At 41.0% G+C, this 16,235-nt stretch overlaps 1 protein-coding gene across 2 annotated transcripts in view; it reads right to left on the reverse strand.

Moving 5' to 3' along the window:
• Positions 1-14,410, reverse strand: part of brat (brain tumor) — a 350,390-nt gene extending 335,980 nt beyond the window's left edge. For both annotated transcript variants that reach the window (XM_067144256.2, XM_067144255.2), the window contains exon 1: positions 14,229-14,410. The gene's annotated coding sequence lies outside the window, so the exon portion shown is untranslated. The remainder of the gene's footprint in view (positions 1-14,228) is intronic.
• Between the last annotated feature and the right edge of the window lie 1,825 nt (positions 14,411-16,235).

Consider the following 16,235-nt stretch of genomic DNA (forward strand, 5'->3'; position numbering starts at 1 on the left):
ATCAAGTTACAGAACGCTGCATATTTTATCACAGAGCCGCACAACCTCGAAATGTCAATTTTCGAATTCAAATGTTATTCAAATGGTCAATGCAAACAAACAGTAATGATCAACAGGTTACAATCTTTGTGTTCTTTTGGTGAAGGCTGTCCTTTCTTCACCATGACTTAGATCAGAGTATCAGAGAAAATTACAGTATAAGAGCAACTGGAAATACATATTCGGAATTTAAATGTTCTATCAAAATGTAAAATGATGGTATTCGCAGGGGAGATAGTTTCAAAATTGGGTCTCAAACAGGGCTGTAAACTGTCACCTACATTATTTTTACTGTTTTTACCTGGTCTCTGACCTGTCAAGATGCAAAGTAGCATTAAGGAGACAGAAGTTTTAAAAAGACCGAATATCTAGGGACGATTATAAGGAGCAACGACAGACAGACAGAACAGATAAAAAGAGCAAAAATGAAGGGAGTAAGTGCTTTGGCTAGTATAAAAATACTGGATAGTAAGATGTCAAACACTGAACATAAAGTGCAGAAAAGCGTATTTAATTTAGTAGTGAAAGCAAAGTTCCTGTATGGAGCAGAAATTTGGGAGCAATGATGGAATCGTAGCATCAGATGTAGTCGTAAGTAAATTTGCCAAAAGAATTATGGGACTGCAAATAATGCAGTGGGAATGATGTGCGAAGGGATCGGGCAGATACTGTGAAAGAGATAGTCAAGTATTGGTTGAGACTAAAAACAGGGTCAGGAGGTGAAGTTCTAAGCATACAGTGATGATTGTTGTTTAAAGGGGCCTAACATCTAGGTCATCGGCCCAAAGGCATAGCATATCAGCACCAACTGAAACATGAAATTGAGGGCTACTGGGTAGATGGGGTGAAGAAGCTACTACACGACATAATGGGGTACTATTGGATAAACAGAGATGTTTCTGACTCATCGGGTATTATCGGGAACAGATGAGTAAAAGGACATATTTCGCCCTGGGACTCATTTACTTGCCCTCGACAAGAAAGGAATGACAGATCGTATAAGAAGGCAGTCCAAAGAATGAAAGACATAGAAAGACAAACAGTAGGGACAGAATGTAATAGCAAGAGAACACTAATAGAAATCTGTAAAATAAGCGAAAATATGGCAATAAGGACTAAAATGTTAAAGAGGGAAATGAGAGGAATAATTTGGTGGTTTATGGTAACCTGGAGGTAAAAATAACGAACAATTCACTTTATGCAGTACATAGGCTATATAGAACTAGCACATCACTAAAAGGCTGCAAAGAAACTGGAAAAATCAGAAGATTATACTGATTGTTTTGGATTCATGGACATTTTTCCATCATTCGTTTCAGATTCTAGTCAGTGGATACATTTTAAAGTTTGAACTATCGTGTCATGTCGTTGCATCTCGTACCATTAGGGGCCGATGACCTGGCTGTTAGGCCCCTTTAAACATATGATATTAGAAGCTTTTTGTTTGACTTGAATCATTCAGACATGTCACGACCAGTTTGTACATTCTGGATACCCTTACATAAATGGAAAAGCGCAGTTCGTGATCTAAGACACCATCCCATGTCCAGTAACTGAAGACTGACTGTAAACAGGTCATTCTCAAATTTAACAACCAATCAACTTTTGTTGGAAACGACTGAAGGACTCGTTTGAACGTAACATCCAGACAAGTCTCTGCACCATCTACACGAACACCACCAATGTACTCATAGAAGGGGCAAAGATATAAAATTACCGGCCATTCCAAATATTCAACTTCATATCTACCGCTTCGTGTTTGTACTACTTCAAAATTCACAGCGGCCCAAATAAAACCGATGCAGGTTAAGTAGATCACCGTACTGCTAGGGTTCAATCGTGATTTTACAACAAGCTCTCGGATGCAGATTGTGGCACACAGCTTTCCACACATGGTTTGCCAGATATCCTAGAATACCATATGAGAGGTTAACACAGGATAATATCTATAAGAAACTGCGCTCACCAAAGCTCCACTGTGCTCGATTACGTCATGACAGGACAGCATAAGTTTCCATATAAGAAGCTAGTCTGCGCGCTGTCGTGTAGTAAACAACATCCATATGGTAGGTTGCAGAGCGCAATTTGTATGCCATTATGGTTAACCGCGTGGGTGACTGGTGTGGGAGGTATGATAAAATGAGGAGAAAACTTTCTGAAAAGAAGCAGAAAATCAATCTCTACAAACCTGAATTACACAAGAAGTCCTCAACACCTTTACTACATAATCATAACTCACTGCTCTTCATCATCATCATCATCATCACCACCACCACCACCACCACCACCACCACCACCACCAATCAGAGAAGGATGAAAAATCAATTCGAACGGAGAATTGCACAAAAGAAACGGTTCGGAAGCAAATGCAAAATAAATCCTGATCATTCCAAAGTAAAGCAGTCTGGAACAATGACGTCTGTGAAAACCTATAAAGGTTTTTGCCTGTGAGATGACTAAACAGGGGTGGTGACGAGATTACCAGAGCCGGGAACTGGACCCTAGTCTACTGAGTGGAATCTCCTGTACTACCTTCTTAGATTAAGGCAAACAGTTCTGAATGAAAGTTAGAGAACAGTAACAACTGTGGATAAAAACATGTAATAATATTTCGTGTGGCTATTACCAGCCTGGTGCAGCCCTTACAAGGCAGGTCCTCGTGTTTAATGTCTTGGAAGATAGCTGTGTAGTGTGAGTTGCAAGGATGTTGAGGACAGCATATACACTCAGTCCCCGAGCCAATGGAATTAACCATGTAAGATTAAAAACCAAGACCTGCCCGGGAATGGAGGCCAGGGCCCTCTGAAGCGAAGGCCCCTACGCTGACAATTCAGCAAAGAAGTCTGACAACACTGATGAAGATATGCATAATCAACATAATTATCCCATCTAAACAATCAGTCACAAATGAAAAGGAACAAGAGACCAAGCTCAATCCTACGTCATTTTCAATGGTAATCATTGCTTATCCCAATTGAGACAATATGTGGAATAGCAGGTAACAAGCTCAACCCTCCGCACACGTTCGACAGAACGGTACGGTGAAAACAGCCGTATACTCATTGTCCCGTTATCAATGAGCTGCGTTGTTCTCACTTATCGCAGAAAAGCGCCCCAGCGTATTTGCAGAGATCTCAGCTTGGCCACGCTGTAGCCAATAGAGAGGTGCACAGATGCTAATGTAGGTTTAACACCACCTACGCAAACACCGTTATCCGAGTTAAGAAGAATTAAAGCCGCCTGAATTGCGATAACACTCCTACAGTCCAGTTAAATAATACATGCGACCATTATCTACGGCCCATATCCAACAGAGTGAAAAAATAAAAAATGAAGTCTTGGAGTTTTATGGAACGCTTGATCTCAGTCGTACGCCACGGATCTTTCAATTTTACGTCGAGTCAGAAACATGAAGAGTAACATTCCATACAGAAAATACTGAGTAGCTCAGGCGATAGAACGCTGGCCTTCTGACCTCAAGTTAGCGGGTTCGATCCCAAGGGCCCCTAGCTGGGTCTGATATAGGCGTTGAGCCAGGCTACCTTTTTAACCGTTCTTACCTGACCTCCCTGGATCAATTCTTGCGCTCTCTCCCGGCCCCGACAGTATTAACTTCGCAAGATCTTCGTGGCCCTTCTCATCGTTTTGTGGATACCTTCATTAGATCCGGAGATAGCGGTTACACAAAAGATTTTTTAAGTTCGCACACTCCATGTGATGCCCATTCTGGTTTTGAATTCTACATCCAAATCCCATTGTGTTAACCAGCATCCTAGGTACTTTAATTGTGACATCCTTCCAAATGACTCGTCCAATGTGACAACAGCATTGGTGATGTTCTGCTTGCTGAATACCATGAAGTTATTTTTATCAATGTTTATTTTAAGGCTTACTCCGCCGATACTGATAAGAATGAATCATAGGTCTTTAAATTGTCAGTATCACGGTTTCATCTGAATACAATCCGCCTCTGCAGCATAACTGTTAGCACTATTAGCTGCAGTCCTAGAGAGGCCCGGGTTCGATTCCCGGTACTGACAGAAATTTAAGAATGACAGGAGAACTGATATGTGGATAAAATCATACATGCAGCTTAACTGCATTGGGATGTACATATGTTGGGTACTCAGCCCGAAGGCTGCTTTAATCCTCCACAATTCCACCAACAGCTCTTATAGACAGCCTAGGCGTAACTGAAGAGGCATACTAGGGAAATGAGGACTGAGGTAGTTTCCCGTTGCTTTCCTCACCGAGCCAGAAGTTGCTATTACATATCAGTCTGCCAAGCCCACTGAAATGCATGCATCAAACGACCCTATGAGTGATATTTTCACACCATTCATAACAGGGACTGGCTGCATAAGGACTGGTGTTACTAGCATCACTCATACCACGGTCACTTTCATATTGTCAAAGCCAAGGAAGAGACAGACAGGTCAATGAAAGTAACAAATTTATTCTAGCCCATACCAGAAGACATAGTGCACTGTGGGGGAGTGCCTGAAAACATGTGCACCACTTCAACATAAGGACACGAGTTTACTTTATCTGCTTACAGGAATCGCCACAAACACTAATATCAAGAAAAAGTGCAAAGCGATCTTTTTAAAAATGTAATGAAAAAGAGAAGTTTAAGTTTTAGGCAACGCATTCTTCTGACCTCCAGTACTCAGGCAGAGGTTTCATTCTCAATTCGGTAATACATACCACGAATAAAAGAAGATGTACGTGAGACAACACGTAGTTACGCCGTACTTCTTCCCATATCCAGTAGAATAACGGGTCCTTTATGAGCACTTAAATAACGTAAAGGCCGATAGGAACCTTCCACAAAATATGCATAACAACCACTTCCGTTCCGGGCAGCATATCACGTCTTAAATAGCGAAGTGTGGGCAGAATCCATCTGTGAAGTACCAAACTTACAAGTGAAACGTGTAACAAAGACTTCTACAATGAAACAACAAGGCTGCATACGAGTTTGCATATGAACTAGCAAAAAGTTTCTGCGACCAGCCACTTACATAGTGAAAGAGGAATAAACGGGATGAATTACATACCAAAATAACCCTGATGAAACACTTCACTGAATTCAAATTATGCACATTACAGTTAGCGACAGTAATGTGCAAAACAAAAATATGATTAAAAAGAAGGTAAAAATACCGCAAAACAATAACACAAGCGATATCGACTGGTTTCTCGTAAAGGCAGCCGTGGATCAAATTAAGGTCAATTCAACTGAAAGTGGTAACACGTAAAACTGGCCCTGGTAATGGCATCAACAGTCATGTAAAACAACAGGCTTCTTTCTTGCTTTAGATAACTGAAATTCGTCCTCACACAGTTGACAACTAACCGAGTCCAATCCCTCAATTTGTCTCTTTAAATGGTTGAAAGAAAGTGAACTATCATGAGGATAAAATCAGAGTTACAGATTATGGCTGTGAACTCGACCGACGACAGTAGCAGGCGAGAAGGCAAGCTTCAGCTGCATCCCAAGTACGCATTAACAAAAGGGACGAATGGAAGAAAGCTCACCAGAATGGATAAGTTCAGCTATTACCAAGCTTGTGCTAATCAGAATAAATCCGATCGGCGGAGAAGAGAACAGAAGTGAAGTGTAAGCAGACGTTATGAATGACCAGAAGGTAGACCAGACTAATAGCTTATAGAGGCCAACGTAATATCCCGAGCAACACTGGATCAGTGCTTACTAAAATTCCTCGAATGTACCTCAGTTAAGGTGGCTGGTAGAGGTCTTCCCCTATTCTCCAGAACATGTAATCACTCCGAGAAAAAGTTGCTCGAGGTCAGCACAAAGATATTGCGTAACTGAAAAGGATGACTGTAGGTGAGGTCGATGGACTGGACATCCCGCACGTAAACTCACTACAGTAGCACGTGAGCGAATCCTCGTCAACTACGCCGTATGTCCCAAAAGGTAACGAACACCCTTTGCTGTTTTACGTTATCGAAGATTGTGTAGAGTCCGAATGATTGAGCACTCACAAGTCGTCAAAATACGTAAAACAGGAACTTCAAATTAGAAATGACAATTTAAAATATAATTACATATATTGATGAACATGTTAATGTATTACATACTATCACAAGCCATTCCTTCAAAATTTCAATGTTCCAACACGCACTTATATAGGACTGAATAGATAAAAAAATTTACAGCCGAGACGGCTGAGGCACTGCCCTTCCGACCCCAACTTGGCAGGTTCGATCATAACTCAGTGCGGTGGTATTTGAAGGTGCTCAAATACGTCAATCTCGTGTCCATAGATTTACTGGCACGTAAGAAAGAACTCCCGCGGGACTAAATTCCGGCACCTTGGAGTCTCCAAAAACCGAAAAAGGAATTAGTGAGACGTAAAGCCAATAATATTATTATTCAACAATTCATATTGCACTTTACTACGAATTTTAAACCAACTACGATTTTTTAAATTCACTCGCATGATGGCAACCTCTTCAGATGTCTTAATTCTCCGAATAGCATAAAGCAGGAAAAGTACTTAAATGGGGGAAAATTAGAATAGCAGAAGTTATGTTCTAAAATGTGTGTCTTACCAAAATAACGGGGGGATTAAATAATACTGTATATCAATTCATAGCTTTAAAACGCAGAAAGAGGCACTAATACTTATAAAATGCAGCAAAGGCTAAAACAGGCAAAATAAATTTGCTGTGATACTCCCAAGTATGTCAAATATGTTGATCTCTATAATTCGTTCATATATTAAGCAAAACAAAGAGCCTCCGTGGCTCAGACGGCAGCGCGTCGGCCTCTCACCGCTGGATACCGTGGTTCAAATCCCGGTCACTCCATGTGAGATTTGTGCTGGACAAAGCGGAGGCGGGACAGGTTTTTCTCCGGGTACTCCGGTTTTCCCTGTCATCTTTCATTCCAGCAGCACTCTCCTTTCTCATTTCATAGCATCTATCAGTCATTAATAAATCACTTTGGGAGTGGCGACCCCATCGTACTAATAGCAAAATGTTGTGAGATGGACAGCAGGCAATGGTATGTTGATAAACGGGGATAAAAGTCAGGTTGCGAGTTTCACAAATAGGAAAAGTCCTCTCAGTTTTAATTACTGCATTGATGGGGTGAAAGTTCCTTTTGGGGATCATTGTAAGTATCTAGGTGTTAATATAAGGAAAGATCTTCATTGGGGTAATCACATAAATGGGATTGTAAATAAAGGGAACAGATCTCTGTACATGGTTATGAGGGTGTTTAGGGGTTGTAGTAAGGATGTAAAGGAGAGTGCATATAAGTCTCTGGTAAGACCCCAACTAGAGTTTGGTTCCAGTGTATGGGACCCTCACCAGGATTACCTGATTCAAGAACTGGAAAAAATCCAAAGAAAAGCAGCTCGATTTGTTCTGGGTGATTTCCGACAAAAGAGTAGCGTTACAAAAATGTTGCAATGTTTGGGTTGGGAAGAACTGAGAGAAAGAAGAGCTGCTCGACTAAGTGGTATGTTCCGAGCTGTCAGCGGAGAGATGGCGTGAAATGACATTAGTAGACGAATAAGTTTGAATGGCGTTTATAAAAGTAGGAAAGATCACAATATGAAGCTAAAGTTGGAATTCAAGAGGACAAACTGGGGCAAATATTCATTTATAGGAAGGGGAGTTAGGGATTGGAATAACTTACCAAGGGAGATGTTCAATAAATTTCTAATTTCTTTGAAATCATTTCGGAAAAGGCTAGGAAAGCAACAGATAAGGAATCTGCCACCTGGACGACTGCCCTAAATGCAGATCAGTGTTGATTGATTGATTGCTAAAGGCTTTACGTCGCACCGACACAGATAGGTCTTATGGCGACGATGGGATAGGAAAGGCCTAGGAGTTGGAAGGAAGCGGCCGTGGCCTTAATTAAGGTACAGCCCCAGCATTTGCCTGGTGTGAAAATGGGAAACCACGGAAAACCATCTTCAGGGCTGCCGATACTGGGATTCGAACCTACTATCTCCCGGATGCAAGCTCACAGCCGCGCGCCTCTACGCGCACGGCCAACTCGCCCGGTGATTGATTGATTGATAGCCTATATCTGCTTCATTCATTCCATCCCTGACCCGGTCAATGACTGGAAAACAGGTTTTCATTTTCATTAAGCAAAGCAAAAAAATACACTATACCAAACACCCGGGTGCCAAAGTAAAAGAATTACAAAGCAAACAAACCTTTCACAGAAATGAACAGTGAAGTCAATAACAAATGAGAATACACCACTTGAGTAAAAAATGTGTCTAGCCTAGGAACTTCAGGTCGACCGAACAATAGCTGGAGCTTGCAAGTAGACAGGGCGATTATTTCACACCCTCACAACTCTGTAGTGGAGTGTCCAATGAAATTCCCTTGCCAAAAAAGTTTCTATATTAACGAACAATTTGCAGGGATCCGCATCTACAGTTACGCATTCGCCATGTAGCCTACATATTATTCGTGTAATATCCGAGCATATTACAACCTACCTTTACCAAGAGGAAAAAAGAAAACAACGTGTTAGCAATTTTGAGGGTCATATAGTAGGAAGAAAACTCCAGATATATATGCAAGATGAAAACTCTACGAGAATGTCTACTATGCTTTGATATAAAAGCTTCCAGAACAAGCCACAGATATCATTGTGGATAGGGCTATATGTCTGACTTTACATTGTTAAGGCAAACCGACAACGTTAACTGCAAAGTAAGTACGAGTCAAAGGAGAAAATGCTTTGCGACAAGGACACTAAAACACCTGCCTCGGTGGCAGCCTCTCACCGCTGGGTTCTGCGGTTCAAATCCCGGTCACTCCATGCGAGATTTGTGCTGGACAAAGCGGAGGCGTGACAGGTTTTTTCTCCGGGTACTCCGGTTTTCCCTGTCATATTTCATTACAGCAACAATCTTCAATATCATCTCATGTCATCCATTAATTATTGCCCCAGAGGAGTGCGACAGGCTTCTGCAGCCGACACAATTCCTATCCTCGCCTCTAGATAGGGGCTCCATGCATTCCATTGCTGACCCTGTCGAATGACTGGAAACAGACTGTGGATTTTAATTTTATTTTTCAACTAAAACAACGCGAGGGAGTCAACACAGTTGACTGAACGAGACCCCCGTCAAGACGAGAATGTGCAAAACTCTGATAGAATTCAAGAACAAAAATAATAATACCAACGGGCTTACGTCCCACCAACTAATTTTAGGGTTTGCGGAGAAGCGGAGGTGGCGGAATTTTGTCCCGCAGTTCTTTAGCGTGCCAGATCTACTGACACGAACGAGGCTACGCCAAGGCAGACGGAACTATAACCGACAGAATGAATAGATTGCTGCCATAGAGAAACGCATGGTGAAAGAACAGAAAGGGTAAGAAAGTCAAGAATGCGAATATAGGGCAGACGCACACTACAATAGTTGCCTATAAAGATATGTGAAGGCAATTGCAGGGTAGAATGGCGACGATGCATATTTCCCTTAACACATCTGAAACGTAAACATACCACAATAGCAACATGGTGGCTTGACGGGATACAGCCCTGAAAATAAGAGGATGGTTCTGGCCCTCTAAACAATATAAAACCCCGGTAACTTACTTGAAGCAGATTTGAAAGAGTTCTGGCAATAAAAAACCATATCACGTTCATAACAGAATTTTCGCAACGTCAACACCTACCTTATTCCCTCAACGGTCTAAAACATTCCATTATCCAAATGAACAGATACAGTTCTGTACTGTATATCGATTCGCGTTTTCCCTTACCTATTAACAATCGCACTGAAGCTTAGAAAACGAAATCACTGATGATTACACAGCCAGTACCACCGAACTGACTCGGGATCGAATACGCAAACTTGGGCTCAGAAGGCCCGCCTTCTACAGCCTGAGCATCTAAGCCCAGGCTAAATTGTTGTTGAATGATAGGAGAAAGGAACAGATCTGACTGATAGTAACCACATTATATATTATTGAATCACTCGACAAAGAAGACTCGAAACTTAACTCGAGAGCCACACGAATAGAGACAGCTCGAGAACGCAACAAGGAGAAACTTCATGTAACGTAGTGTTATTCATACAGCAGAGCCAAGCGAGAAGTAAAAGCGAAAGGCCAGAATGTAACACTCTTCCTTGCTCATAATGGCACGGTAATCCAAGCATCACGTTCATGCCTCCTTGCAACTCTTCCTTTCAACATTTCCCGTTTCCTCTCGCCTACTTCTGCATCTTGTCCTACTATGGGAGGTCCCAATGTCATTTAGCTTAAGTACGAATGCTGACCACGGTGGACAATATACTGTAACTAACAAAATCTGTCTGTTCGTAACATTCGATTCGACATCTTTCAGTATGTAACTAATCCTGACAATGTCTAACATTCTGGGCACTCTAGTGAATGACAGATACTAAAATAAGGCCTCCACAAACGTAATATCGTCTATCGGTATTTCAGACAAAAGAAAAACAGCGCCCATAACATGAAATGCTGCACCAAAACCGTCAACTTCTTGTTCCGCAACAAGTACCAAAACCACTTATCAGCTCACAACACAGTTTTTCATTTTGTCCCTTGACATCTTTAATTCGTCCATCTATGAGAAAATCTCGAAAAATAAGTATTTGGGGGAGGTAGGGAGTACACCATCCTTAACGCTGCAAAACAGTAGGGTTATCAGCTCTCAAAAGGCGAAAATGTCCGAAATTTCGAATAAAAGCAATCATGACTGCATTAAAACATATCAAACGAACCGCAAAGTCTGTCGAAACCTATTACTGCTTACTGCACAATGGCGATGGAGCGAGTACTGTATCGGCCTGGTCTTAATAACAAAATACCCATAGTATAAATTCCACCCACGATCAAGAGCAAGTCAAAGAATGGCTAGTAAGATGTATAAAAAAGTAACACCGTTAGCAAGAAGTAACTCGCTCGGCATGGACCGCAGTTCCAAGGCAGGCTTAGCGTGAATTTAAAATTTAAACCATCCCCAGAATAACCAATAAAATACTGAGAAAGGAATAGCCCATAAAACGCCAGATACTCTTATGACACTGCAAAGTAAGACATTCCTGGAAACGAAACGTCTAATATGAAAATTTAGGCCTACAATAAATTCAACAATGATACTGGAAAAACCAACGAAGAATGAACACACCCAAGAAACTGTCACCGCAAAGAATAAGCCTACTGGTCTACCAAAGGCAACAATACGAAAATCACTTTACCACTTTCAACGAATATCTTTACCAACTACGTACCTCTCCCTTCACACTGTGTGATGCCAATCACTAAACGTTACATCAAAATCTGTAGCCTGGAAACTCTTGTAGGCGAGATTCAACAATAACTCAATTCCAGTGGAATACTTTTTTCAAGTTTCCAGTCACGTCAGCTTCTTGAATTACTGTAACAGAACTGTAGTGGAAACTGCGTATAATAAATAATAAAACCGAAAATATTTATAAGTTTAAAGGAATTGCCATTCAATTTCGAAATCGTCATGTCCAACCATTAGGATCGAGGTACTGACGTCTTTGTGATCTATAGGGCCTAACGCCCATCGCACAGCACATACTGTAGTTTCGATACTAAGCCTCGTTTAAAAATAGGAATTTACGAGATACACTGGCATAATAGGATAAAATGTACCCCAACATTATTATATAATAAATATGAAAGGAAATACCGTATAAGATAATGTGTAAACAGACGAAAACCAAAATATGACCTAAACTGCGGCTCCGTCAATACAAACAGAAGCACCATGGAATGAGTGATATTAAGAAAAACCGTAAACTTATAATTGAAAAATGAAGCACAGCTCAAAATGGGCACCAAAATACATTAAATACGCATCGACAAAAACGCCCTGTTGCGCACACAGCCTACTGTCGCTATAAATCCGCCACCGTGCACATGTCCAGTAAAAACTCGCAAAACTAAAGAAAATGGAAAAAACTCACAACGTTCAGAACGCCGAAGCCAGAAACATTTTCCATAAGATAAAAAAAAACTAAGAACTGAACATGAACCGTACGGACCTTTGACAATATCAAGGAGTATTTGCTTTTTCAGACTGCATTTGCCACAGTCTCAACTTAAAACATCGGGGTACTTTTACGACATCCCAGAGCAGACCAAGTGCCTATTCAGTATAAATGATTGGAAGCGCGTGGTGACAATGCTCTTCCTTACATTTCAGAGAAACGTAACTTATCTAACCATTAACCATAGTACATTACGAAGAGGTGACATGAAATTTCGAATCTTGGACATCACATTCCACTCTCCTAGCAGAGACGACGCAGCCCCGACCGGTTGTTGTGAACCTCGTCGTGTGACGCATAACCTACGTCCGCTTAGCAATCTCAGTCCTCAGAACAAGCTTTCACTTTCTCTAGATGTGCAACATTCAGCCTCCCACACTCTGCAGTTCACCATACACAGCGGAATGACTACAACTCTTTCGCAGTAACAAGGGCCTCAGCTGTACAAAACCATTAAAAGTAAACGTTACAAAAAAAAAAAAAAAAAAAATCCTAATCGCCGATGTACGATAAAAACGATTCACTTCCGTCTTAAACAGTGAAACACGTCGGCAAACACTGAATACTCTTATTCATCAGACCTATCCACAATTGCTACTTTTCGAGAGAGAAGTAACACTTACTACCTATACACTTGGACATAATCCAACAAAGTACGTGAAGTATAGAGGTACCGTATTAAAAACTCTTACATATACAGGCTGCACTAATTCAAAACAATCACACCGTTTGCTGTCCTAGTGAACAATTTACGGCGAAGCTCCTCATAATACCATAACTATAAAATTGGGGGGGGGGGGGGGTACACGCTCTTTACGAGTAAGTCTAGCCTGGCATTATCAAGCAATGTCATAACAAAGAAAGCACGCATCAAATGGCTAAATACAGTTATGATTATACAATTACACCCAATTAACCCCTAGAGCAGATTAAAAACAGTCTAATCTTGGAAAATTGCCATGTCACAATTAATTAAATAACGCCCTGTTGGTTAGAAGAAAAATGTATTAAGAATAGCTCTCAAAATACACTCCTATGGCAGCACTAAATCAGTACACACGGTCGTTCATCATCCACACTGTTCATTTCTATAGTTTAACTTTATTAATTTCCTTCTCATAAAGAGACCGTTACACGAAACATTTTAAAAAGTGAAAATATAAGGACTTTTATTCTATATACTCACGAATGGTTACCAGACACATACGTCAAGCGATGACAGTTTATAGCATTCAAAACAATAATACCCCAGCCATCATCTTCGAGCACCCTGCCAATCGAAAGGGTCTTATCACTGTTATTATTACTCTTCGACATGATCCACAAAATAGACATCGTGTAGCGAAAATCATAATTTACCAAAGATCACAACAAATCGCCCAACAACAAGAAGCCGGGTAGGAATTACTTGGATTTCACACAACACTACATATGGTTTGCATACACCGGCCAATTAGCCATGCAAATCACCACGACGTCTAATGTGTGCAAATGAAACGGCAACCGGCTGAACATACACACAGGCAAGTTAATCCTAAAGTTTCCCGATGCACAGCAGTTCCGATAATAAAAAAAAAAAAGTAAACAATACGTTATCACTACCACCGTATAACGGTTTGGTTCGTAGTATTTCACAGTATAAGTACACTAAATTTGAAGCGCTACGTGGTAATAACCCTGTTCTCCGGCCTGTTCGGTTCTTTTTTTCTCTCTCTCTCTCTCTCTCTCTCCCTACTCCCAGACTTCCGAGAACGAACAAAGAACCTTCATCAGTCCTGTCCCTCCCAATCCGCCGCAGCCGCAAAGCCGGTACTGCGTAACGCGGAGCTTTGTCCGTACATGTTCAACACATTTAATTAAACAGTCCGATAAAATAGATGCAACTCGCATATCACCCCAATACTTCAAAAAAAGATAATCAACGACTTTTCATTCTTGTTGCAACAAGGTCATTCCTGACATTGTGCAACAGGCTGTTGGCAATCGTTCTTGTTTTCCTCGCAATCTCACTTCACTCGCATACTGGAGAATGCACTGTTGTAGGGAGTCATTCAACACGAAACAAAATGAATCAACATTGTGACAGAATTAATTCGTTTCCACATACACGGTAATTCACTTCAAACTTACCTTGGCGACGCCATCCGAATCCAAATGTGTTTTGTTTAGTTCCAATACGTATAAAAGCAGATAAGTCAACTAATAAAATAAAACTATGATTAACATACACAACTCCGTTGTGTTAACCACTCTTCAACTACACAAAGACACTACTTGCTAACTCCACCATCCACACTTCTTGCAAGCGACCACTCTCCACTACGCGCCACCACACAATGAAAACTCTTCATGAGCACGGCGTTCATGGATCTCTAGCGCGCGGGAAGTAGAGGGGAGAGCAAGCGGGGGACCACGTGTGGCGAGCGCTAGGAGGAGCCACTAAACCCTGCGCCGTAGCGCTGCGCACATTACCGAAATACGGCGCTGCTGTCACCCCTGTATTGACGCAAGCTATACCTAGGGAAGGCTACAAAGAAAAAAAAGAAAACTACCCTTGATGATGCCAGGAATGAACACAAGGAGAGGGGATAATAAGAGAGGGTGTGTAATGTTTGTTTTCATACAATTTCTAGTTCATAATCTCAATCGCAGGTGCTGCAGTTCGTATAATCTGTACCGTTAATGTGGTCATCAATGAAGCATTTGAATGTCAAATTACATAATGACGTGAAGTTGCTAACAGGTTGACATAAACAACAGAGTACCTTATTGCTAAAAGAAAATAAAGTGTATAAACCTTATGGACATTCAGCATAATAACCACAGCATTTTAAAACATCCGTATTTGAATTACTGAAAGTCAGTACCCTTCAGTGACACCATGTACTGTAGTTGATTTACCCAGTCACGCATACATTTTTCATTCGCAAGTACCCACTACATGATTTCCTTTTACGAAATGCCTAAAAGGAAATCACACTGCATTCAAACCTAACCTCAAAAATCAATACAACTCTATCAAGCGAGTCTATAAATGCGCTGCCGCAATAAGCAAACCTATTCCTTAAGAAATACAAACATATTTCGCACATAGTTCACTATACATTACACTCTAGACAATCCACAGCAAGCAAAACATTACTCACAGAACTGATGACTATCTTCACCCCTCATACAATAACAAACCTTACAGAAGTTATCAAGTATCGGAATATTAAAAAAAAAAATACTCACAGTAAACAGCGCATCAGCTTCCATGCACCTGCCTCTGTTTACACGCCTTTTGTGCTTTGTTTTTGATCAGTCTTTGGTTAAAATACTGTTCAGTCTTTTTCTCTCTCCCTGAGAGGGAATTGTAAACGTAGTCGTCACTTGTGCCACAGCAGGCGCCGTACTAAACTCTACTGTGCCCCTTCCACAGCTCCATCGCTTATTATACGCATGCGCACGACGGCTATCCCTACGCAATAAACAGTGAGTGCGTGGTTCCTAATCGACATCCACCCCCTCGAAAAGCCCAGCCAGGGTAAAACTAGCAACCCAACCCTCCGGTATCGACCCTGGCAAGCTCTGTCTGACCTTCAACTGTGACCTCCAAAACAGAAAGCGAGCGTGGCACGCACACAGGGGAATTCAAACGATGATGGCCGAAATGTTATCGTCAGGTAAGGCTGGCTTTTTTGCATCTACAATATATGTAGCTCATCAGATTACAAATTATTTAAACTGAAATGTTGAATTATTTAACGAAACATAAGTATTGAATTACTTCACTGTTTAAAAGAAAGCTGGTTGATCTATTTCCGTCGACGTGGTTACAAATATTATTTTGGATACTTTCACTAAATTCATATCGTAAACTATTCGACATTTATTCCCTCTAAGAGCTCAGAGTAAAATTGTTATCTACATTCTCTACAAAAATCAAACTATGGAGGTAAGAATTGAGGCATTTGAAAAGGAAACAACAATCAAGAAAGGAGTGAGACTGGCTTGCAGTTTTTATCGTCCAACATTTTATGTAGACCAGACAGAAAAGAATATCAGGAAGAATTTTGGAAAAGGAGAGGAACTCAACTTTGTAGATTATATTTTTATGTGAATTTATAGAAACTATATACTTACTATTTGAGAAAG

Source organism: Anabrus simplex, chromosome 3 (genome assembly GCF_040414725.1).
Source record: "Anabrus simplex isolate iqAnaSimp1 chromosome 3, ASM4041472v1, whole genome shotgun sequence".
NCBI lineage: Eukaryota > Metazoa > Arthropoda > Insecta > Orthoptera > Tettigoniidae > Anabrus > Anabrus simplex.